At 42.1% G+C, this 24,467-nt stretch overlaps 1 long non-coding RNA gene across 2 annotated transcripts in view; it reads right to left on the minus strand.

Moving 5' to 3' along the window:
• Positions 1–8,750: 8,750 nt before the first annotated feature.
• Positions 8,751–24,467, minus strand: part of LOC120097543 (uncharacterized) — a 40,137-nt gene continuing 24,420 nt past the window's right edge. For both annotated transcript variants that reach the window (XR_005495051.2, XR_005495052.2), the window contains 2 exons: positions 10,219–10,435; positions 8,751–8,979 (listed from right to left, as the gene is read on the minus strand). This is a non-coding gene — a long non-coding RNA (uncharacterized LOC120097543). The remainder of the gene's footprint in view (positions 8,980–10,218; positions 10,436–24,467) is intronic.

The raw sequence follows: 24,467 nt of genomic DNA on the forward strand, positions 1-24,467 counted from the left end.
ATTAAATCAAGGACATTTGAATCTAATAAAACTCATTACTTCCCTTACGAAGCTACTGAACTGCATTCTTAGAGAATCCATTGTGCTGTGTGCCTACATGCCCATATCAGAAACCTGAGTCTCCCTCTTACACACCAATATACCAAGCTTTACTGCCTTCTGCATCCTATACATTATATGTGTGTGTGTGTGTGTGTGTGTGTGTGTGTTTTGCTGTGAAGCATGCCTGTGTGCCTATACATGTGGAAACCGAGTGTTGGTGCCAGGTGTCTTCCTTGATGACTCCCCACCTTCTTTTTTTCAGGCAGGGTCTCTCAGTGAACCTGTAACTCATCTGTTAGCAAGACTTTCTGACCAATGAGACGAGTGCATGTATCCACTCCTCCCTCCCTTATTCCCCACCCTCCTTTGGCCAATGCTGGCATTTTAGACATAGCATGCTTGGCTACCAAGGATGCTGGGATCTGAACTCTAGTCTTTGTGCTTGTAAAAGAGGAACCTGCAGTTTCTCCTCCCGAGAGTGCTTCTCTGTTAAGAGTCTGCAGCTCTATCCTCATCTTTTGGCTCACCGTTTGCCCTCTAGTTCTGCATCCTTGTCCTTTCCCACCAAGGCCCTTCATCAAGGGCTGTGTTTTATAAAAAGAAAAGCAGCCGGGCTATGTTTAGTAGAGGCTCAGTATGGTGTGGGGGAAGAGGGTGCCTCTGTGGGACCATGTTGAGGCATCCCTTCCCGCTGAGGTACCAGCCACGGGAAGAGTAGAGTATGGAATAGGGTTTATTTAGGGCATGGGAAGGAGAGTTGAGGAGGTAGTAGAGACAGAGAAAGGCAGAGAGAAAAGGGGGAGGGTAATGAGGAGAGAAGAGACAGAGGGAAGAGAGGAAGAGAGCAAGGGAGCAAGAGAGTGAGGAGGGGGCAAGCAGCCCCTTTTATAGTGAGTCAGGCACACCTGACTGTTGCTAGGTAACTGTGAGGCGGAGCCTAGAAGAAACGCTAACAGCCTGAGGGTGGTGAAGAACTCGAATACAAACTTTAGATCTAGGCAGCAGGTGCTCCTCACTATCCGCCAGTAAAATCTGACTCATAATCTAATTCCAGTTAAGGTACCCAGCTCAGGGGCTGTGGATGAGAGAGCAGAGAAAGGATGAAGGCAGCATTCCATCCAAGACAGCTCCGGAGCCCCACGTGCCTCCAACCAGCAGCGCCCCTGGAGTTTCAGAGTGTGGAGTCACGGCCAGGTCACTTTGTGCTCTATGGGAATTTTAATGTCAAAGGAGCATTCTCCCTGTGAAGACTGGAATCTGGCTGATAGGTGCACTGACTGGCCACTCAGCTGGCCAGGCACTCATTCATTACACATTATTGTGTTAGGGGAAGTCCATTTGGGACCAGCCAGTCTTGTTTGAAAGCTATTCTTGATGTGAGGCCAAACGGTTTCATCGAACGAGCTTTTATCTTAACAAAGATATACTGGTTCTGGGTGTCTTGACTCTCTCAAAGGAACCATGACGTCACCCTGGGGCTCTGCTGTTTTAGCAAACCCAGCACTTCTAATAGAGATTTCCCCCAGCAGCGCCTTCTGTTAGACACCCGATTTGCATTTTAGAGCAATCTTCCCTTTGATTACCAGCTTGGGCTGAGAGGAAGAAGAGAGGTCTAAAGAATGTGTGAGTCACTCTTCCCAGTGTGATGTGTTAATGAAGCTGGATGCCTTCCCCCCCGCCCCCACTCCTGACCTGTTTGATTGAACCAGTGGCTGAAGGATTGAGATTGACCATTCAGGAATGAGGTGGAAAGCTTTTCCTAAGCACTGGGGCAAAATGCTGAAACCAAACCCTTTTCACTGAAAAGCCTGTTGCTGCTCTTGTGTGGGTGGCATCCGCAGGCAAGAACCAAATCCCTGCAGAATGAGTATGCTTGGTCCCAGATTCCAATTTGTAGAAAGACTGTTGAGGTATAAAACAAAGCACGCTGGCAATCGGCCCACAGGGGAACCCTGAAGCTCAACGAAATACAGGAAACCCTTGCTGTTACTTCGGAGGGCTGTTTCTGGAGCTCGAGATCTGAGATCTGCAGGAGCAGGGAACAGTAACGCCTTGTAATTAGGAAGCTTCACCAGTCTATTCTAATTGGCAGGAGATACCTGGTATCAGCCTCCAGGTAACCTCACCCACCGGCTGACTCTCTTCTTTGTTTGCACTTCTTGGTTTCCTAAACTAGTGTTTAAGTGGCCCAGGAGGAGTCCCACACCCTGGAGTAATTTCAACATCATGGTTAGGGGGACCTATGCTCTTTGAAGGCACTGCAACAGAATACTCAAATCTGTGGCTTGTTCGGGGAACTCAGGATAGAAACTCTTTGTGCAATGTTGGTGCTTTTTAGAAGGTCGAAGTCTTTTGTTACCCCTGGAGCAGTGCACCTGGCTATGGCAGTCAGTGATTGGTGCAGAGGTTAAGATTTGGGGCTGGTTAGTGGGTCTCCTCCAAGTAACCTAATATCTGATGTTGGTCTTTGGGTGGGGCTAGGGTATCCTTAGAGGTGTTTGCTGTCTCTGCTTTTTGTGCCCCCTTTTCTTTTCTCCTAGTGCAGGCTCAACTAGTCAGAGGAGAAGGAGAGGGAAGATGGGGAAAGATTGTGGGAAGGAGTGACTGGGAGGAGGGCAGCAAGGAGGATGTCAAGTAAGTAAAATAAAATAAAATAATTTAAAAAAGATTTTCTGTAGCTGGGTCACAGAGCCATGAAGGTTTAGAGAGAAAGGAAGATGACTTGGGAGAGGTTGAGATGGAGGCTAAAGGCTGAGCTTTGGCTGGACATGTACTTCTTTGGATGCAGGACCACCATGCCCTTTGGCGGCTTTCCTCTTTACTTCTTTCCCTTCCTCCTCAGGAGAATCTACTTTTGTGCCCCTTAAGGCTTGGCGATGTAAAATGGAGAACCACAAATGGTTATCCTTAGAACCTGGCATTTTACAGTCTATGACCTGAACCTGCTTTCCAATGGTCTTTGTGTGCCAGTGGATGGGGAGTGAGAATATTTGGGATAAATATCTGTTCTTTCTCATACTTTTGGCACCCCCAAGTGAAGCTCAATGTTCCCTCCATCAGTTCATAGCAGTATTTCAGCCTGCTTGAGAAGTACATTCAATTAGCAAAGTATACACAAGGATGCCTATAATTCTAGATTGCAGTAGTATCATCTTTAGTATGGATAATCCTGGAGACTTCAGCCTTACTTTCTCATAATGAAATCCACTTTTGCACTGAAGTCCTAGAGTCTCCTGAGAAACATCTCCACATCTCCCAAAATTACTGGCTAATTCTGTTGGATCACAGGATATGTAAGTGGCAGACATATGAGATTTGCTCAAATGCAAAACAAAACAAAACAAAACACCCAACCAAAACAACCTCACAAAAAACCAAACAAATAAAAAAACCCATATAATAAAGGTTTATGAAAGAAACGAATTCACTCCTTCCTTGTTGTGCTCATTTTGAGTTGAATGCTGTTCAAATATTTGTGTGTGTGTGTGTGTGTGTGTGTGTGTGTGTGTGTGTGTGTATAGAGGCCCTAAGATGGGGCCCTGGCATCTTTGCGTGTCTTGTTCTCCTTGGAGATCCATCATGGCTCTACATACCAGGCAAGTGAGAAGAGTTGGCAAAGAGCACACTCCCAGGGGGCCACGCTGCCAGAGCGAATAGTTTGCCTGTGTGAAAATAGAACACCAAGAGCCATTGTTGTTGTTCCTCATTTGCAGTTACATCCAAGAAAATAACACTGATTTGCTCGTGAGAGCCAGTGGACCTTGGAGAAGTGTTCTTTGTATTTGATAAGAAACACGAAGAGAGCTGGAGGGAGCTGATAGGCTCACAGGAAGTCCTCTGAGCTTGGTTCCGTGAAAGGAAGGAGGGTGGACTATGGCCGGAAGTGGGTCCATTCTGACAGGAAGTCTACTAGACACGCAGAGGTAGCAGAAGGTGAAGAAAATTTAAAAGATAAAGAATATGACACAGGCGCTTGCCTAGCAAGCTCAAGGCCCTGGGTTCGGTCCTCAGCTCCGGAAAAAAAAAAAAAAGAAAAAGAAAGAAAGAAAGAAAGAAAGAAAAAAAGAATATGACACAGAAGATAGTGGCTGGTCACTCTCAGCTCTCTCCACTCATGCTTCAAATTCCAAGTTCTCTGATCTCATCTGGTGTTGTTGGGAGCTCAGAGTAAGCATTCGCCTGTCCCTCCTGGTTCCTTCTCTATAGACACCCGTGCAGTACAAACCAACTGAGTGATGTACAGTCCCTTCCCACAGCTTCAGAAATCCCCTGTGTCCTTAGTGCACTGGTGTGGGGTGTGCAATGTTATTCTGGCTCCCCAGCCTGTGGGCTGGAGGACTGACATTCACATCGGTTCCATCATTAGAGGGATTGCTTGTGCTTCAGACGAAGGGATAATGGATCTGCTGCCTTCACTTCATTTGCATCCAGGGTTTCTTCCTTCCCTACAAACACTGACTCCTAGTTTCTACTGTCTAGAGACATTTTATCTCCTTTCCTGCTAGTGTTGGCGCATCTGCTTCCCTACTTTCTGATATTCATTCAAATAGCATTTTCTTTTTCACGTACCCACTTGCTCAGCAGTGCCCTGGGAACCAGGAGCAAGACAAGAAGGGATATGGGTCTCTAAAAGCTTTTTAAAATGCCTATCCTGCCCACTTCCCATGTTATTGTCTCTTTGTTATAATCTCTTTCCACAAAACTTCCCTGTTTATCCTGTTTCCTTCCGCTCCCACCCCGAATTCCTGTTAGATCACTTCTTTTTATATTTTTGCTTTTTTAAAGACAGAATTTCACTATGTAACCCTGACTGTCCTGGAATTCACTCTGTAGAACAAGCTGGACTTGAACTCACAGAGATCCATCTGCTTTTGCCTCTTAAATGCTGGAATTAAAGACATGTCACTGTACCTTTGTAAAAATTCCTTATTATGCAATGTAAAACATATACATTAATGTTTCCAGCAGTGCATATATAAAATATATTATAAATTATCATAAAATTAGAAGCTTACAGTTACTGCCGAGTCAAGGTATAGGATAGTGTCAACACTCAGAGACTCCCTAGAAGAGTTGCTTCCTGGGACTCACAAAAAGCTTCAGGTATTAAAAAATCTCTTGCTATGAAATTATGAGGATTAGTGTTAGGATCCTAGCACTTGTGTGATAAGAGAATGTGGTCCTGGGTATGTCTATCCCAGGACTGAGGTAGGCAGAGATGGGAGGATCATTTGGCATTGGTAGCACACTAGCTTGAAAAGACAAAGAACAAACAACAAAATGTGAGCTCCAGGTTCAGGAAGAGACCCTGCCTCAAAGGAACAAGGTCTTCTGGTCACCATCTACACATACGTGTTCGTAAACACCCCCCACTCACACACACACAAGCACACATGAACACACACACATACACACAGGCATATACTCACAAGCATGCACACACATAAGTAGATATAAAGTGCCCCCCACATTGATTGTAACACCTAGTTTCTTCTCCCAGAGTCTGTGATCATCACTACAACATTACAAGAAATATTAAACACTTTTTTCATTTACACCTTATTCTGTTTATATTCTTAAACAATTTATTTAAGTTCTTCTTGAGTAGAGAAGACACAAAGTTTGAATTTGTATGATTCCAGCTCCTTCCTCTAGAGTCCTGCTTTCCCAATCTCCTGCCTCTATCAACTTGGAGTTGGTCCATGGACCTCACACTTGAGGCAGCATTATCCCTGAGCTTGAGGACCTCTTAGATGATGAATTGCTGGTTCTACTCCCAGTGTTTCTGATTTTGTAAGCTTAGGGTGAAGCATGAGAATTTGTAGTTCTAGCAAGTTTCAAGGCCACCTTGGCACTACTAAGAGTACCTCAGGTTGAGTACTAGTTCTGTGGTATGGTATTTTATTATGTATACATGTGCAATTTAATACCTCAGTCTACAAAAATATTTTTGCTCCTTCAAAAGAAGAATGCCATGCAGAATGAAGTCATGAACTTTGTTCCATCAACTTTGTAAAAGATTTGTTACAATATTTATAATATAAATATAAATATAATATAATATAATATAAATATATACATTTATTCTGACACACCAGGAGAGGGTATCAGATCCCATTACATATGGTGTGAGTCACCATGTGGTTGCTGGGACTTGAACTCAGGACATTTGGAAGAGCAGTTTCTTACCACTCCTGTTTCTTACTTCACCCATAATCTTGCAGGTAAATTTTGCTGGGTTAGAATTTTAGAGTGACAGATGTTAGTGTGCCTGGATATCTTGGCAGTGTCAATCCTGAGTATTTTTTGCTGATTTCTATTACTGATCTCTTCTCCTTTAATATCTCTCTTCTCACTTGCACTCACAGCATATTCACTCCTGATATATTCTTCTTCTTTTTCTTCCAGTCTATTCTACAGTAAGTGACATGATTCATAGTGTTTTATCAAAGGACACCCTCTAAAGGCACCTTACGACCTTCCCTTGTTCCCTTGTGTCCCAACGCAGCTGGTAACCACATTCCATTGTTTCTGTTAATATTTCTGTGATGTTGGGAACCTATTTTATTCCAGATGCTGCTGAGTACTTGACTTTGTAGGTTATTGATCTGCCTCCCAAATAACTTCTGAATTCAACTTTATTAACCTTCCTGTCCACGACCCCTTCCGATCTGTTACCACTCATTTCTCTGGGTCAGAGTGTCTCATGCACACATGTTCCTCACCTCCACTAGTGTAGCTTATCCCTATATGACCTCACTGATTATACGGTCCTTCATTAAAGCCTCCCAGTGTTTCTCTCCTTGCTACCAGATAACAAAAAACTTATTTACACACAGATAAACATTGTCCCTTGTGTCTCCTTTTGCTATCTATCTGAATGCCATTGGCATGGTCAGGTGGGCATATCAACCATGCTATAGCCTACTTTCCAAATGCTGTCCTTTCTTTTACCAGGCATGACCTAACTTCTGAGTTTCTATTTCCTTCTCAGAGTAAGTTTCTCTTTAAATCCTAATCCCTATTGTGTTAGGTTACACCCTGAATCAGAAAAAACTCCCCTGCCCCTCCACTGACTCTTCTGGGGGGAAGAGGGCATAGTTCTCCTCCCTGGAGTGTTTTACACGGTCTCGTGACTAAGCGTCTACAAGTGTAATGAAGGGGTGATGTCTCTGCAGAAGTCTGCAGCCAGGGCCTCAGAGGCCTACCAGTTAACTCTCACTATTGCACAGGAGGAGGATCAACGGACCGTCTAGCATGGGAAGGGCCTGTACTTGCTGTTTCCAGAAGAAGGCAGACATGCGGAGCTCCTCTGTCTTTAGCAGGGAGCAGGCTCACCCATACGCAGCTGAGCTGAGCAAACCTACCGTCCTATGCCGGCTGTGTTTCGTGTCACTGTGATATGTGATGTCTAATGATCTGCCTTTATCCTGCCCTTGTCCACCCCCTAACTCTCCTGTGCTCATATCTATATAACACCAATTATATGGTATTGTATTTTCATTATTGCATTATTGATCTCTTTTCCTCTACCTTCCTTGGGGGTAGATAATATATCGTGTTTATGTTTCTATGTCAGGGCATATAATTGCATTGCATGTAATAGGTATTTAAAATGTGTATCGAAAGGAAAAAAAAAAACAAACCACTTCTATTTCTAGCAGTGCTGACAATTAGATAACTTGACCTTCACTAAAAAATATCACTAAAATTTCTAAATTCAAAATGGGGGAACATTCTAGGAAGTAAGGCCCTGGGGACTAGAAATCAGGTAAAGATTGAGAACCCGGTGTCATCGCATCAGCAAAGCCAGCTTTCTTTGCGAACCATAGTCATGTGGACAGAACCAAGCCTTTCTCTTCCTTTTTTCTAATGCTCAAAAATATTGACAATTTCCTAATGTAATTTTGTACTGAATTTTGTTCCTGTTCCATGTTTCCTCTTCCTTTTCCAACCTGAAGACTCTTTCAAACAAAGCTCTCCCTACTTAACAGCTGCTGCCGCCTCCTCCTCCTCCACCTCCTCCTCCCCCTCCCTTCCCCTCCCCTCCCCCTCCCCCTCCTCTTCTTCTTTTCTTTTTCCCCTTTGAATTTAATTATGGTTGTTGTGCAAGCATGAGTAGGTGGTTAGTTACTGGAACCTGGGCAATCAGAACTGTTCAGAATCAATCTCTCTCTCTCTCTCTCTCTCTCTCTCTCTCTCTCTCTCTCTGTGTGTGTGTGTGTATGTATGTATATATGTATATATATATATACATATATATGTATATCTGTAGCTGAGGCACAGCATAAAGCCATACTGCTCACTCCTGCCTTGTCTTACCTCTAGGCTTGCACCATGGACTAGGGCAGCAGTTGAACTCAGAGCTGCTCTGGTCTTGAATCTCTCCTCTCTCAGGTTCTTAGACTCCAGTGCATGTTTACTTTGTGGGAAGGGATTCAGCCCTGCTGCTACTGCAAGATATTATTGAGTTGGAGGCATGCAATTAATGAGAACCTAGAATGTATTTCGGTCACTGGGTGTGTTCTTGCACCTCTGTAAGGTCTTAATACACTCTTGCTCCTAAACTCTGTATCCATTTCTCTTTGCTTTTAGTCTTCCCTGATGACCTCAAGCCTCAGCTCCAGAAGTAAAGGTAATACCCTCCCATGCAGACCCTCAGTCCTGTGAGATGCCATCCCTGTAACCCATAAACTCTTGCACATTACTCCTGTGGCTCTGTTTATTTCTTCACACCTACATGGATCAGAAAGACTTTCTTTTGCCCCTGCTTCAGCCACCCGTGGTTTTAGACTTAGATTTCTTCATGGTTACTTGATGATCATGGTCCTGACTCATTGCAGCTGTACGGGCAGCAGAACAGATGCAATCTTGACTGCAAAGTGGCTGGAGATGGTGGGATATTCTAGTCCTTCTTAGTCATCATGGCTCCAGGTGCTTTACACAATAAAAATTTAGTGAGCACTCCGGTGAGTTTTGTTAAACAGAGTTTTACATATATGCAGGTTAATATATTTATCACAGTATGTTACATATTAAATGCATACATTCAATATGGTAAATAACAGTATAATATATAGTAACACATATTTATCATATTAAATTTAAGACTGATACATTAAAATATGGACAAATTCGCTTAATAAGGAGCATGTTATCCATTAACCTAAAAACAGATTTTGTAAAAGTATAAACAATGAGAAAAATGTGTCGTGAAGAATGCTTGTTTTGTGAGCCTTTGCTATACCGTTTCCTTTTCTTTCTGTAAATCTCTTTCAACATCTCTCTTAACTGTAATCAGCTGGATTTTGTATCCTGTTCTTCATTCTTCTTTCTGCCCTTCATCCATATTGCCTAGGAGAGCCCCACTCTATCCTCCCTTGGGAAATAAATTATGCAAGCACTATAGTGTTATCAGTGAATAATTTTCAAATTCCAGACTGCATGCCAAGTGTTAGGAATGCCCAGGGCTTTGCCTTTACAAAGTACGCTGAAGTCACTGGGTGTTGGCTTGGGGCCGTTGTGGTGAGGTGTAGGCTTTGTCAGGGTTTCAGAAGAGAAGGTTGGGTACATCTATAGCAGTTTGCTGGGCTACCTAGCCATGCTGGTGCATCACGATCAGGAGGAGGGAGTTGAGAACAGGGAACGGACTGGTGTTGTAGCTGCCTCATTCAGACTGATTTGATTTTATTTGTGCTTGCTGGTGTCTGTGGAGTAGATTATGTCTCTCTTTCTAGCGACAAAAGTGGAACAAAGAGCAGGCAATTTAGAAGAATCATGGGCTCTAAGGGCCTCCAGAAAATAGGGGCTCCAGGTAAGTGAGATGACGGGTCAGATGGAATTATCCCAGTTAGAGTCAGAGAGCTCAACACCTCAGCACTTCTTGTTTCGTAGGCTGAGTAGAACTTCCTCCTGTGGGTCGTGACACACTAATACACAGTAGAACCTTTGCCTTTCCTTTCATGCACTCGCACGTTCTGTGTGCCCCATCCCTCCCACAAAATTGTAGAGCAGATTTAGAAAATTGTCTGGTTAGATGATTTTTGTCCCATCCTGCGGGCCACATACTGAATGTTTGCAAGGCACAGCCTAGGCCATTTTCCTGCTCTGAAAACCCTCCCTGACTTCTTGGAGTCTACCCTTGGAGTCCAGGCAGGAGATAGGTGGCTTTCTTACTGTAAAACATGATGAGCTGTTTCTCCTTCTGATGGTCCAAGAGCTGCATTCCTTTAGTCTGTTCCTTTTTCTGCCTGAGAGTGGGAGACAGCCACTCCAATCAAGCGGTCTGTGTAGATCAGATCATCAGTGAGACTGCTCTGGAACTATTTCCACCCCGGCAGGAAGCTGAAACCTGAGCTTTGGCAGCTACCAAAGTCAGAAGTCTGAAAGCAAGCTGAAACATTATCACAGTGTCATTTCCCGAGTGTTGCTCTCTTGCTGTATCACATCCATAGCCTAACAAAAGACTTTAAATTGTTTTTGTTTTAAAGGAAATGTTTTGGCATATATCAAATGCTTCTGTGATCCCTAGTTTTCTGTTTTCTTGAGAGAGAGAGAGAGAGAGAGAGAGAGAGAGAGAGAGAGGATGAGAGAATGAATGAATGATTGAGAATGAATGAGAGAACGAACGGTGACTTGGTATAGGTTGGGAATTGTTTTCAGGATTCCCATGAGTACCCACTCCATCGGTCTATATTCACTTAAGATGGTATTGTACCCACATAGAGCCTACCTACATGTATCTTTCTGTATATAATTCCAATAAATTGTTCATATCTGTTACACTGTATTGTTTAGGGAATATTGATGAAGAAAAATAGTTCCAAAGCTTATTTCAATCAATCAATCAATCAATCAATCAATCAATCTATCCATCCATCCATCCATCCATCCTCAAACTCACTGTGTAGCCATGGATGACCCCAGTTTCTACCTCCTGAGGGCTACAGTCTTTAAGTGAGTGCCACCATGCCTAGTTTATGCTGTGCTAGAGAATCAAGCCCAGGGCCTTGTGTGTGCTGGGTTTGCACTCTTTCAATCCAGTCACAACCATAGCCCCATCTCTTTTTGAAAAAATTTTAATTACAGAATGGCTTAATCTTTGACTGTGGAACATGCAGGTATGGAAAGCTGTCTCCATTCCTACATTTCCCTAGCCCAAGCAGCCATACATCCCAAATGGAAGCTGGGAAGATTAGTCACCTTCCAAAGACTCACTGTTAGTTCATTAGCTGCACCTTTGTTGGTATTTTTCTTTGGGCAGACAGTGGAAACAGTAGTTGGGGTCTAATTTTTTTCTTCATGAATTTGTATGCCCTTCTAAGCTGTGTGAGTTTTGAAGGCAGTCATGTGACCATGAGTATTTGAGGTATGAAGTACGTGTACTCCCATGTGTACTTACATGTTATAATGGTTGCTTCATGATTCGGTTATTTAATATCAGGATGGAAAAATGTTCTCTCTGGACTTCAAAACTACCTGTGAGCAAACTTCTATCTCTTCTGCTGCACCTTTTAGTATTTCAAGTATTTCCGACTTTTCTAGGTGGTGAATTATGTTTGAAGAAAGGCATCAAACATGATCATTTGCTTCTCAAATCTCCATCAGAGTTATTTATTTATGGAGTGACGTCTCTGATTCATTATTAAAAAGTCTAAGCGTGAGACTGAAGACATGCTAGAGGAGAAAATATAACATTATTTAATTTACATGATTTAGGTCATTTGTCCACTTTCCATAATGAGAAAAATCATAGAAGCCCCTTTGGTTCTTCGGAGACTGAACTTCTTTCTATTTCTTGTCAAAACATTTTTTTCCAGAATTTTTGAGTATCAAGGATAATTTGGACTTTATCTCAGGATATTTTCTTAACTACATGAATTCATATTCTTCATTTTTAGTCCCTAGCCCATAAAATAGTCTTTCGTCATTTAGAAAGTTAATAGTATCAAAATTTCCTCAATTGAAATGAAAATTATATTCACATTAACTACTAATTCTAGTAGAATTTATTATATATTACTAATTAAAAATCTTTTTTATTCTTTGATAATCTTATACCATGTATCTTGATTATATTTATCCCAAACCCTCCTCCTAACTTCTCCCAGATTGACCCCCCCACTTCCCTATTCCCCAACATAGAATTATTTGTGTTTATTTATGAAATAACTCATCCAGTCCAGTTTGTGCTGTCCATATACCTCTGGCCCTTGGGCCATTCACTGGATTGTGGTCAATATCCATGGGCCACACCCTTAAAAACTGACTCCCCCTTCCCTAGAAGTTATCAACTATCAACAGTCTTTTAGCTCTTCGTTAGGGGTGGGTCTTGTGAGCCCCTCCTCTATCTGTGCTATCATGTTGACTGCCTGACTTCTGCAGGTCTTATACAGGCACATATAGCTGTTGTGAGTTCATGAGTGCAGTGATCCTGTTAAGTCAAGAAGATACTATTTTACTTGGAGTCACCTGATGTTTTGGTCTTCAAATCTTACTGCTCTTTTTCATCATGGTTCCTCAAGCTTGTATGGGAAGGAGAACTTTTGTTCTGCCCCTCCCTCTTTTTGTGGTGACTGAGTAATCCACTGCCCATTCTGGACGCTTTGGCCAGCTGTGCATTTCTACATTCACTGACAAAAGAAACTCCTCTGGTGAGTAGGATACACTAATTTATAGGTAAAGAGCTATGATTTTAACAGTTTGATTAGCAGTTTCATTCTGTGCCCATTTAGCAGAATATTAGAATGTTCTCTAGGTCCTATAGGTTGTTCATCTATAGGTCGTTCGTCCATAGGTTCTTGGCTAGATTTCCTTTTTTGGATCCATTCTTAAATACAATCAGAAAGCGATTGGTTACCCCTATAACATTCATGACATTATTGTATATACAGTCATATTTTGCCATGTTAGTCATTGTAATTTACAGGATTCACATCTGGGTAAGACTGATGGTGACCCTTGTTTCCCAGAGACCTGTATAACACCTTCAGTATGGTGAAATTGAATCAGCAGGGAGGAAGCATTTTGGTCAGCACTAACTTGATCTCTCCATTCTGGCGACAAATATGTGTGGTGTCTTTACAATAGCATCTTTCTATAAAGTTTTAGAATGTAGCCAAGAGCAATGGCAATAGCCTATTCTATTTAACAGTCGATAGGCCATCTCTAGACAATAACATGAAGACATGTATATCATACCTGGCTTTGGGTTTACTCTTTGGAAACATATGTATGGCTTCCAGGATGAGCACAATGTCCCATATAGGGTAACTCTAAACACTTTTATAGGAACACACATGCACACACATGCTGTTTATAAAATAGTAGGTTTCCAAACATCGTTAGTGTTAGTTACCCTTTTTCCCTCACCTCCTCCTCCTCATTACCTCCCATTTCTCTCCATACTTCAACTCTCTGCCCCTCAGTTTCACTTCCCCTTTATGTCACATGTGATTTAACGAGTATCCCGCCCCCCCAACTTAAGATCTTTCTTTTTTCTTTATATTCACCAGAGACACCTTTCTAGTTTCTTGCATTCTGAAAAAAAATTAAATAAACATACATGAGTATCACTACTATCTTGGGATATTAATGTCCAGTCATTCCAGTGACCTTTTGATAGTTATCACCAGATGCACAGAACTTCTTAGTTTGACATAAGCAGGTATTTGCCATTGTATTCTTAATCTTCACAACTATTATGTTACCTAGAGTTCTAAATTGATTATAATCGGCCCATTATTTTGAATACTTACTTTTTGCAGAACTTCATAGTTATAAAAACCATGTGACTATAAATATATTGATGTTAACAAAATCTCAGCATTTACTATTTTAGAGGAACAATATCAAAGGATGTCAGAGATTATCTACATCACCTCTGAAAGGCTACCAGCAGGACAGACTTCACATCAGTTTAAATGTTCCCCACATCCCACATTGGTAGAAAGTAGAATAGTGACCCAGTGTCCTGTGCTTTTGTTGATCCCTTATTTCTGAGGAACCTGACCCTGCTTGGAAATTTCATGGCTGGTAAACTCCCTTGGGTTCTCTTCATGCTCAGAGCTGGGGTTCAGGGACAGTAGCCATGGAACACTCTGGTCTTAATGGACAAACAAATGACAAATGTTTATTGTCATTTCATGAATAGTCTCTATCCATTCATTGATGGATTGATGCTTTTCTTTTGATCAATATTAATCTAATGGTTAAGTGTAAGGCTATAACTATATATGTGGGTTTTAAGTGTGTTTAGAGGAGTGGAGATACTAAAGAAAATATCTCTATTAGCAGGACTAACGTTCTGTATCCACAATAATACAAGCCTTCAGTGAGAAAGTCTGAACATGAAGTGGATAAAGAGACATAATCTCCCTTTTGCAAACCTGCCATCTGAATCTTTGATGTTTCAAAACGTTGCTTGGACAGATGCAGTTTTATAATTAGAAAGGTTTTAAGATTTCAGATTTTTAATTATAGTTGCATAGAACTGCATGTATAAAAGGGATCATCAACTATGTGCACACAGATCACTCAGCATTTCAATGGTTTCGACCTTCAGGAAACAGTGGGAAATGATGACTTCCTACCATCTCCCTAGCCTGCACTATCATTCTCCTTATGAGCATGATATACTTCATGGAAAGTTTCAGATATTCTCAGCCAGTGTACTCCGGAAACTGTGCAACCATTTGGTCATTACCTTGGCTTAGTTGTTCCTTTTTCAAAGTGACTTAAGGGGAAAAGGTCAATCATTTAGGAAAGTCAAGGGAGATGTTCAACCAGGAAATTGAAGCAGAAAACATCACTGAGGAACACTGCTTCTTGCTCACTCACAGGCTCAGTGCTTAGCTAGCTTTCTTATACATCCCAGGATTACCTGGCCCAGGAATGCTGCTTACAGTGGGCTAGGCCCTCCCATGCCAATTGATTATGGGGACAGTCTACATAAGACAATGGACATATTCACAGACCAAACTTATCTGGTCAATGTCTCACTTGCGACTGTTTTCTCAGGTGACTTGAGGTTGTGTTAAGTTGACAGTGCAAGCGAATTATGAAGGTCTACTCAAATTGGAGTCTTGGTTTTCCTTTTGTTGTGCCTTTCACTTGACCTTCAGGTGGTCTATAGAAACCTCTAAGAGTCCTTGTAAATCAATAATCACCTAGGTTATTATCATAACTACATGTAACCAGTCAATACTCCTAGACCATTTGTTGGGCCTCATAAGAACTCAGGCACCCATGGCCACAGATCAGGCCTGCCATGTCAGGTAGGCTCACCTTCTCTTGTGTTTCCTACCACTTTCACAACAGAGTGCACATACTTTCAGGGATGACATAAGCATTAAAAGTGACTTAAAAATGTAAAATCCCTTTTGAGATTAAAATATAATTTACATCATTTTCCCTCTTTTAAAAATGCAAATCGTTAGGATGTTAGGAGTGTGTGTGTGTGTGTGTGTGTGTGTGTGTGTGTGTGTGTTTTCAGGGTTGACTATTTGGCGTTGGGTATACAATTGATGTGCTCTTCCTGGAGAAGACTGTTTATCCCACTCTCGGCATTCCTTAGCTGCCTGTAGTTCTTCGTGTGGGTCTGAAGCCTTGTGAGCTTTCCTTGTCCATATATGTGAGTCTGTTGCTGTCAACTTGTTAAACTCACATGTAGGCAGTCCTGTTGGTAAGACTTTATGAGTGCAACTTCCCACATTCCTAGGAGATCCAACCTCTCAGCAAACTCCCTGTTCTTCTCGCTCTTACAATCTTCCTGCTCCCTCTTCTGAAATGACGCCTAAGCCTTAGGTGTAAGAATTGTGTTTTAGATGTATCCTTTGGGACAAATCAACACTGCTGTCTCCAAGACATTTACAGAGCCTAATAGAAGTGGACTGGGCAGCCTCTGGTTGTATTTAGTTAAATTTTCTCAACTTACCTCCTCCCTTTCCTTCTTCCTGTCCCTCCTTCTCTCTTTCATTGTTGGTTACCACCCCCACTTACTTTTCTTCCTCTCTTATTCCTCCTTTCCCTCTCTCCCGAGGTCCCTTTCTTCTTTCTTTTAATTTTTTGTTCTAAGTCAAGAGTGCTCCTGGAAATTCTGCTTCCTCTACTCAATTAGTTGCTTGAAAAAATACCAGCGTGCATTTGCTGAGAACAGCCCACTGTAACCTTAGTTTTTTCAACACCTCTTTTTAATGATGGTTCTTAAACATTTTAACCTCCTTTCTAGCCCACCACCTACCAGAGGTAGTAGAAAAGAAAGGATATGGGGGAAGTGGATCTGTTTAGAAATGGTTCTTTGGGGCAAATCCCATCTGAGCTGTGCGGAAATCAGCAGTTCAGTTCACAGGTTAGCAGCGGCAGCTCCATTCATTCACAAATGCTTCACCGGCAGTTCAGTTTGGTAGAGTCAGGACGGCAAACACAAATCAGCAGCAATGGCATCATCTAGTATGGACAGCCAGGCCTCAGACTTGGCTCAAGTGAGCAAGTGGGACCAGGGTCAACAGGAGGGCCAGGAGAAGTTCCCAGCTGTGCTTCTCTTGGTGAAGTGAAGATCGGCCAAGATGCGAGACCAACAAGCCTTTAGCCATGCAAGCAAGCCAAGCTCAAGGCTCCATCAGTGTCCGTTCAGTTCTATTTATACTCCCTTCATCATATGTCCTCTACTGGGTCTTACCTCAGCACATGAGTCTGTCTCAGCCAAAGTCACTCTGCCAATCAGCCGGAGTCTGAGAAAGCGACAAGAAGCTTCAGCACACCACCAGAAGTTTTTTGATGTGTTTCTAGTGAATTCCAACAAATGGAGCTCAGTGTAAGATAGACCAAGACGTGCATGTTGATAGTTAAGAATCCTTCATCGTGTGTCCTTTCAGGTACTTGATTTAGCAGAACATCCTTTCACCTGTGTTTGCTTCAACAAAATGGTCCTTCATGTGTTTGCCCCAGCAACACACCATCCGACACAAATGACTTTCCAAAGAACCCTTAACTTTCCACTTCAGCCCATCAACCTTGATGTCTCACAATAGCCTGAGAGGGAGGAGGTCACTGTTGCCAGGACTGAGCAGAAAGCAACATTGACTCTGTCCCTCTTTAATCAAAGGTCCTTGTGAGAGCAAATGTGTGAGTGTACACATGTGGAGGCCGATTTTTGATGTCTGGTATTTGAATCCTTTTCACTTCATTCATTGAGACTGACTCTTTGACTGAACCAGAGACTCCTGATTGGCTACTCTAGGTATCGAGCTTGCCAGTGGGATCCACTCCATCTCTGTCTCTTAAATGATGGCATTTGCAGAGGACTGCCATTCCTGCTTAGCTTTCAGGTGGTTTTTTGGAATCTGTATACTCCCCCTTATACTTGCGCAACAAGCAACTGATCCACTGAGGCATTTCAGCAGCCTTAGTGGATTTGTTTTGGAAAACAATTATCTGCAGGCATTCACCTCCTACCTTTCAAAGAGCTGTGTATTCACCAGGCTGATTTGTAGTAACTAACAGCTTGTGCAAATTTGAAGTTCATCCTACCTTCTGGACTTGAGGAAGGCCCTGCACTAATTTCCTTGCAATGGTCAATGGCATAGTCTAGATGTTCTAAGCAAGTCAGCATTTCTCATCCCCTCAGCATCAATTTCCTACCCCAGTTTTTTGCTTGAATCTAGGAATTGTATCATTGTTTAGTTTTCAACATCTGTGTGTAGAATGTCTGCTCCTCACAATATAAATTCATTTGATGGCAGAGAAAATTAGAGTATTAAGAAGAATTCAGGTTGGACTTGCTCCGCCAAGCCTATAAGCACACTTGTGTCATCTATATTCTCTGGAAACCCTGGCTTTCCTATGCGAGTTTACGCTCCTTTTGAATCTGACCAGCTAAGACTCAGTATTATACCAGGCCTTAAGTTAATCCCTTTGGGAGAATTAATTCTCTGAGAAAGCTGAAAAAAAAAAAGACTAAAGGAATAGTGAAATTATTTCTCTGTTTATTTTGAGTGGAAACAAGTCTCTGGGGAGCAAGTAGTTTTTCTGTATACCTCCTTTTTTGTCATTTGCCATCTTGTATCCCTTAACTCTGTGATGTTAAATATTTATCATTTAATACAAGAAAGTAATAATAGAAATAGTCTCACTTCCCCAAACCATGTTCCCTCTCCAGGGTAATTACTTTTGATGAGTGCTGGAGGGTACATCTTCCCAGGGAGAGCTGTGCTGGCTGGAGAGAGAATTACCAAGATGGCTCATGCTTTTCTGCTTGTGTCCCCAGAGCCCTTGTGGAAATAGTATATTGTAAGCAAAGACAAAATGAAATTTTAAATCACAAATCCTTTCATTAGAAGATAAGTCTACATAGAGGCACGAGGAAGGAAGGGATGGCTTACACCCTTTATTGTCAGCACAATAAAGTGTTCGCTTCTTCAACCAGCTAAATTTATCCACACAAGACATGGGTTTTTCCAGTAAGGAAAAGCACAGGGCCTATCTCTTCAGGTAAGTCATCACCAAACTGGAATGTAGGACAAGCATGCATGGGATTCATGGATGGTGGGCAAATCCTGGGGTGGTGGGTTTTCTCTCCACATATAAATCATGGATGCTCTCTGGGGATGCAACACAGGTGGCGAAGTACTTGATTAGTGTGTATAAAGCCCTGTGTTTGACCTTAGCAACACAGCAGCCAAACAAGATAGCACACGCCTGTAACCACAGTTTTTGGGAGAGATAGAAACAACAAGACTAGAAGTCAAAAAACATCCTGGACTACATTGCGAGTTCAGGGCCAGCCTGTGCTATGTGAGGCCTTCTTTGAAGTAAAAGCAAACAAAGAAACAAATAAATTAAGGAAATGATGGATGTTTGTTTGGCTCGAATGTGACTCCTAAACCCATGTATTAGAACCTTAAACCCCACATTCTTTGTTAATGGGATCTTGCCAAAAATCAGAGTAATTCCAAGTCAGTGAGTCTAAAATGGGCTAGGGATGTAGTCATTTTTAGTGACTTTTCAGGTGATGTGGATTCTGTTTGTCTGAGAGCAAGAAACGAAGCTTTCCTCCTGTTGATCTCTAAGCTTTGGCACATGCCTGTGCCCGCATGATTTTTGTTATTCAACATTGACCCTGGATGGCTTCATTTGGGGTCTTATTACCAGAGAACATGATATGTATCTGAACCTTTCACACGGACACAGGAAGATACCCAGGCTGTGTTTAATACTTGTTCTATATTTACCTCCTGTATTGCATCATCTCTTAGGAGCAGCAACAACACCAAACACTCCCAGAGTGATTACATGCTGTTTGCTGAGCTCTCTTTTAAGTACGACACACAGGCTATGTTATTTTGTGTACAGAACAGTTAAAAAAGGGAGCCTGCTACTTAAGGTGGAAACAAACTCAAAAGCATGCATGACTTAAACACACAGACATTTAGTCCTTGCATGTGGGAGCCTCTTAGTTCTTATTTATGAATGGCTTTTTCGAAGAAGTGACTCAGGGTCAGGGTTCCTGCCATCTTCAAGCAGATTCGAATTTATGGTACTTGTTTCTATGGTGTGAGTGGCAGGAGGTTAGCATAGGGATCGAGTGAGTGACACCCATCTTCTTGCTCATTTTCCCTTGCCATGAGCATGCTTAACCAATAAGGGGTTAGAGAATGTGGGTTAGTTACACATTGTAGAAATTATTAAAAACCCAGGCCTGGGCTTTTACCTCACCTTCGGTTATTGAATTTCCCAATAACACACACACACACACACACACACACACACACACACAAAACCTTTATATTTTAAATAAGTCTTAAGCAGCACAATAGCTGGGCAGTTGCCCACACTCCATGCTGTTAGAATCTATTTTGCAATCGATAACCTCCAGTTACTACTTATTATTTACTATGATCTACCTGGGCTGCTCTTAACTTCAATTGGGCAGCCCTCAAGGCAACACTTTCTTGACCCTTAACACATGGTTGCTTCTCCTTCATCTTCTCCCATACTTTTTTCTTCCCCCAAGCCTGTGAAACCTAAACCCCACCTATTTCTCTTCTGCCCAGCTATTGGCTGTCAGCATCTTTATTCACCAATCAGAATTAACTTGGGCGAAGGGTCACAGGGGCTATGTGTACACTTTAGGTCTTGGGGGGCCAGTCCATAGCATTACAATAGATTGTAAAAGACAAAACCCCAATAGTTACATCGCCAGATTAGGGAAATTGCTAGGTATGTGATGCACGAGTGGCTAGCCTAGCTATCTGAATTTGTTTTCTTTTCCTATTGCTATTGAGGGCTCACAAATGTACCCAGGCATGGATAAAACTAAATAAGAATGGTCTGTTGTGGAGAATGACCAGACACACGATGAATGACATAGCTGTCAACCTGCGTATCCTTCTTACAAGGTGGAGGGGGTTTGGGAGGACAGGTCTGTCTGTCTGTCTGTCTGTCTATCTATCTATCTATCTATCTATCTATCTATCTATCTATCTATCTATCTATCTATCTGTTACTGTGACCAGCTTAGGACTATGCCTCAGTTTAGTGGGTAGAGGACACACAAGAGCGGGATTTGGATTTATGCCTATACAGAATGAAAAAGTTTGGTGATATTTATCTTTTGGAAGCTGCAGAAGGACTGATAAGATGATGGGCTTAGGTGGGAAATAATGGCTTAGTGTCTGTACCACATCTTTGTGGTCCATACTACCTCTCTCTTTAAACCTTCCACCCTAGGCCTCCTTGGCCTTGGGGAACTTTGCTTCCTAACCACATCCCTTGGACTTGGGTAAGACCCAACATTTGTTACTCCTTAGTTTCCTCCATGTTCTGCTATCTTATCACCACATACCATCTGCCCTGTGCATGTGGCCCCAATCCATGTTCCTGAATACAATCCATGCTATGCCATCTCTGAGCCTTAGGTTCAAGTGCCCAGGCCTGCAAACCACCTTGACTCCTTCATTCTGAGACAATTGATACTTGTCTCACCTCAAAATACAGTCTACTCATGACTCTGAACGGTGTGCTATTTAACTTGATCCAGGCTTTGATGCCAGTAAAGCTTTGTGCCATTGGTGATGGTGTGGGGGCCTGCTGTGTTTCCTCCCATCTGTTCCTCCTTGTTAACCCTTAACATAACCTATTCTATAGTGCATCATGGTTTCCTTCTTACTCTTCAATCTCTCATGAATCAGATGTCCCATGTGCTCTAGATATTAGGAAAGGAGAGTAAGTATTGGTGGGAAGACAAGTAGCCAACGAATAAATAAGTAGGAAAATGGATATAGAATTAAGACTAATGAATAGGAAGATTGCCTTCTCTCAATCTCTCATGACGGTTTGCTTCTACCCTTGTGATGCACACAAGCCCAATGACTCAGAAATCACAGTTTGAGGATGGCAGAGTCACAATATGGAAAGTCCCTGAGTCTCCGAGTCTCCCCAATGAGAGGCATCCAACAAGGGTTTTGTTTGACCCAACTTGTGCTGTGCTCGAGCCATCCTATTTTGGGGGGTGGAGTGGGTGGGGCCTCTTTGTTGCAGCTTTTAGTTTAAGCCAGAAAATGAGTCAGCATATGTGGTGTTCAGAGGAGAGTCTAGAATATAGTAATTGTAGACCTTACCTAGGGAATGTTTGGAATTATTACTGAGAGGTGTAAGTCTTCTTAGTCAGGAGTGTTGGGTATAGTTGATTAAAACAAGTATTAAACATGGCATCGATGGACCTATCTGTATGCTCCAGATATTACATTTGAGTTTCCCAGCAGTATTTGTGGCCTCTCTTAGTCAATTGCAAACAATTACGGCGATAGAAAGTTGTAAATATTGACTAATAATTATGCCAATCTCTTGTACCCTTTGGACAGTATAACCACAGCCATACACCCTGGAATCAAGCTTCCAATTGTCATATATCCTACTAGTGGCATAAGCCATAAATCACTGTGCAGTTTTTGTCTTTTTCCCCTCCTGTTGTCTCTCCGGGGGATGATGATGGCTGCTGCTTCATCAGCCAGGTGAGATTAAATTGAGTTAATCGTATGGCAGTGCCTGGTGCACAGGGAAAGCCACTGCAGTCATTTGCACACACCCTTGTGACTCCTCCCCCATGTGACTCTTTGCTCCCGCTCACTCTGTCCTTTCCTCTGCATGTCTCCTTAATCCTCTCTCCTGTCGGTCCTCTTTTCCCACATCTCCACCACCTTCATCTTTGGAACTTTGGTCAGTGAGTTGCAACGCGACTTTTTTGTTGCCGGGCCATGTCTTGCTGTGGAGACAGATTTGAGACAGTTAAGGACTTCAGTCCTCTTGTTTAATCTTTAAAAAAAAAAATCGATGCTCAAGTCTTGACATGTAGCGAAAGCTTATGGTTTTTCACAGCACCACAGGTGTGAAAGTTTAAGCAGTGCCCTATGAAACATTAACAGAGACCACAGTGATTCTGCAGCTTCTTGTTGCCAGACACCGACTTTGCTTCCAAGAGATTCATAGGCACAATTCCCATTCTATCTGATTTTTTTTTTCTTTTTGGAGTGCAGTGTGCCCATCACCTTGGAGATATGTTCCATTGCTGTTTTATTTAGTGATGAAGCTCTTTGAACATGAGTAGCCATGCATCCGTAGGATCCTGGAAAGGAAGGATTGTCCTCATGAATGGCTTTGTCTGGTAGCATGATTACTTTCTTGTACCAGCAGAGACAGAAGGTAAGGTGACAATGGACTAAGTCACACCCTGTGGGCTGGGAAGTGTCTTTCAAGTGTGTGAGGTACCAAGCAGTTCCAAGCATCTTTCTGAGAAATATTTTTCTAGGCATGGCAATGCAGCATTCATTTCTCAGCCATTCATATTTCACTTTATTTTCAAGTGTCGCCATTAAATTCATAAACAGAAAGGAGACTTATTGTATCTATGAATTTCAACCATTAGAAATGTGTTTCCTCGAAAGCTGCCATCTTGAAACTGAAAGGCCAATGTAAAGGGACTAAGATGTTGGCTCTCAGAGGCATCCAGCTCCTGAGGAATCCTCCCCATGTGTGGAGCTGGACCCTCATAAAGAAGGGGTCTTTTAGCGTTTATCCCTTTTACCAGCCTCTTCTTCTACCCCTTGATGACTCTGCATTCTTTACATCTAGAGGATGCAGCAAGGAGGCTCCATCTTAGAAGTGAAGAAGAACTGACCTGGTGGTGCCCTGATGATGGGTTTCTAACATCCAGAGCTGTATAACATGCTGTTCTGTTCTAGACACACACCTAGTAGTTTTAAAACAGCAGCACACAGACTGAGGCATACATATTGTACTTTCAGGAAATGGGAGGGACATTCTTCAGCTCCCCAAAGTTGGCCTTGTAGTCTTTGAGTAATCTTTGAGTACCCATGCCATGTCACCCACACGCTTCTACTGTCCTACTCCAGCCCCTCACTTTTGTGAGGTTGTGTGGCAGGGATGAACAGCTCTTTGTTCCTCATGGTTAACCATGGTGCCAGGAATGGACGGGGCCATGGTGTCTGTCAGTGATGAACATATGGAAGGATTTGTCTTCCCACTGGGACTCAGAAGATCTGGGTTCACAAAATCCTTGAGAGTGATGGAGCTGAAGAAAATGTTTGACAACAGAAACTCACAAACTAAAATGGATGTCTTGACTCTAAATGGCAAAAGTTGTGGTCAGGCATTAATTATCTTTTATTCTTTTGTACTTTTTTTGATTTATTTTGTGTGTTTTTTTTAATTTGTGAGAGCTAAGAAGAACAAAGGAGCGCTTTAAAAATTTGCAGTGTTGGTCTTATGTTATGCAAGTAAATCATCAAAGCTTAAAATACTGAATTATTTTAGTTAAATAATTGGCAACTATATCACACAAACCATACAGCATAACTAGAATGAGTGATTCTGTAATTATTGTTGGATTGAGACGTCTTTAATTATTAAGTCAAGTGAATTCATTCTCTGAGCACAGTCATTTACTTCTTTTGATTACTGAAGCGGAAAAATAATTATTTTATTTCCCTGTCCTGATTTGGTTCACTTTTTTTTTAAAAGGGTGAAAGTGGTAAGTTATGAATGAGAATAAATATTTAAAATGACTTACTTACGTTATATTTTTAAATGGTTTAAAATTGGGGAAAATCTGACTCACGTTTGGTATCTCCCATTTGAAAAGATCAGAATCCCAAGAGCTGGGTAGCAGTGCCCTACTTGGTGAACGCGTTTGTCCATTTTGCTGACACTGCATTCCCAGTGTTCGGGAGGTAGAGGCTCTCAAGTACTAAGTAAAAGTCCTTTTAAAAAATGTTTTAATTTACTCTTTGATGATTTCACACATGCATATGATGTATTTTGATCATGGCAGCTCCACATTTCCCACTCTTTCTACCAGAACCTCCACATATCCCTCTCAACTTCATGATCATTTCCCCCTAACCCACTGA

Source organism: Rattus norvegicus, chromosome 16 (assembly GCF_036323735.1).
Source record: "Rattus norvegicus strain BN/NHsdMcwi chromosome 16, GRCr8, whole genome shotgun sequence".
In the NCBI taxonomy this organism is placed as follows: domain Eukaryota; kingdom Metazoa; phylum Chordata; class Mammalia; order Rodentia; family Muridae; genus Rattus; species Rattus norvegicus.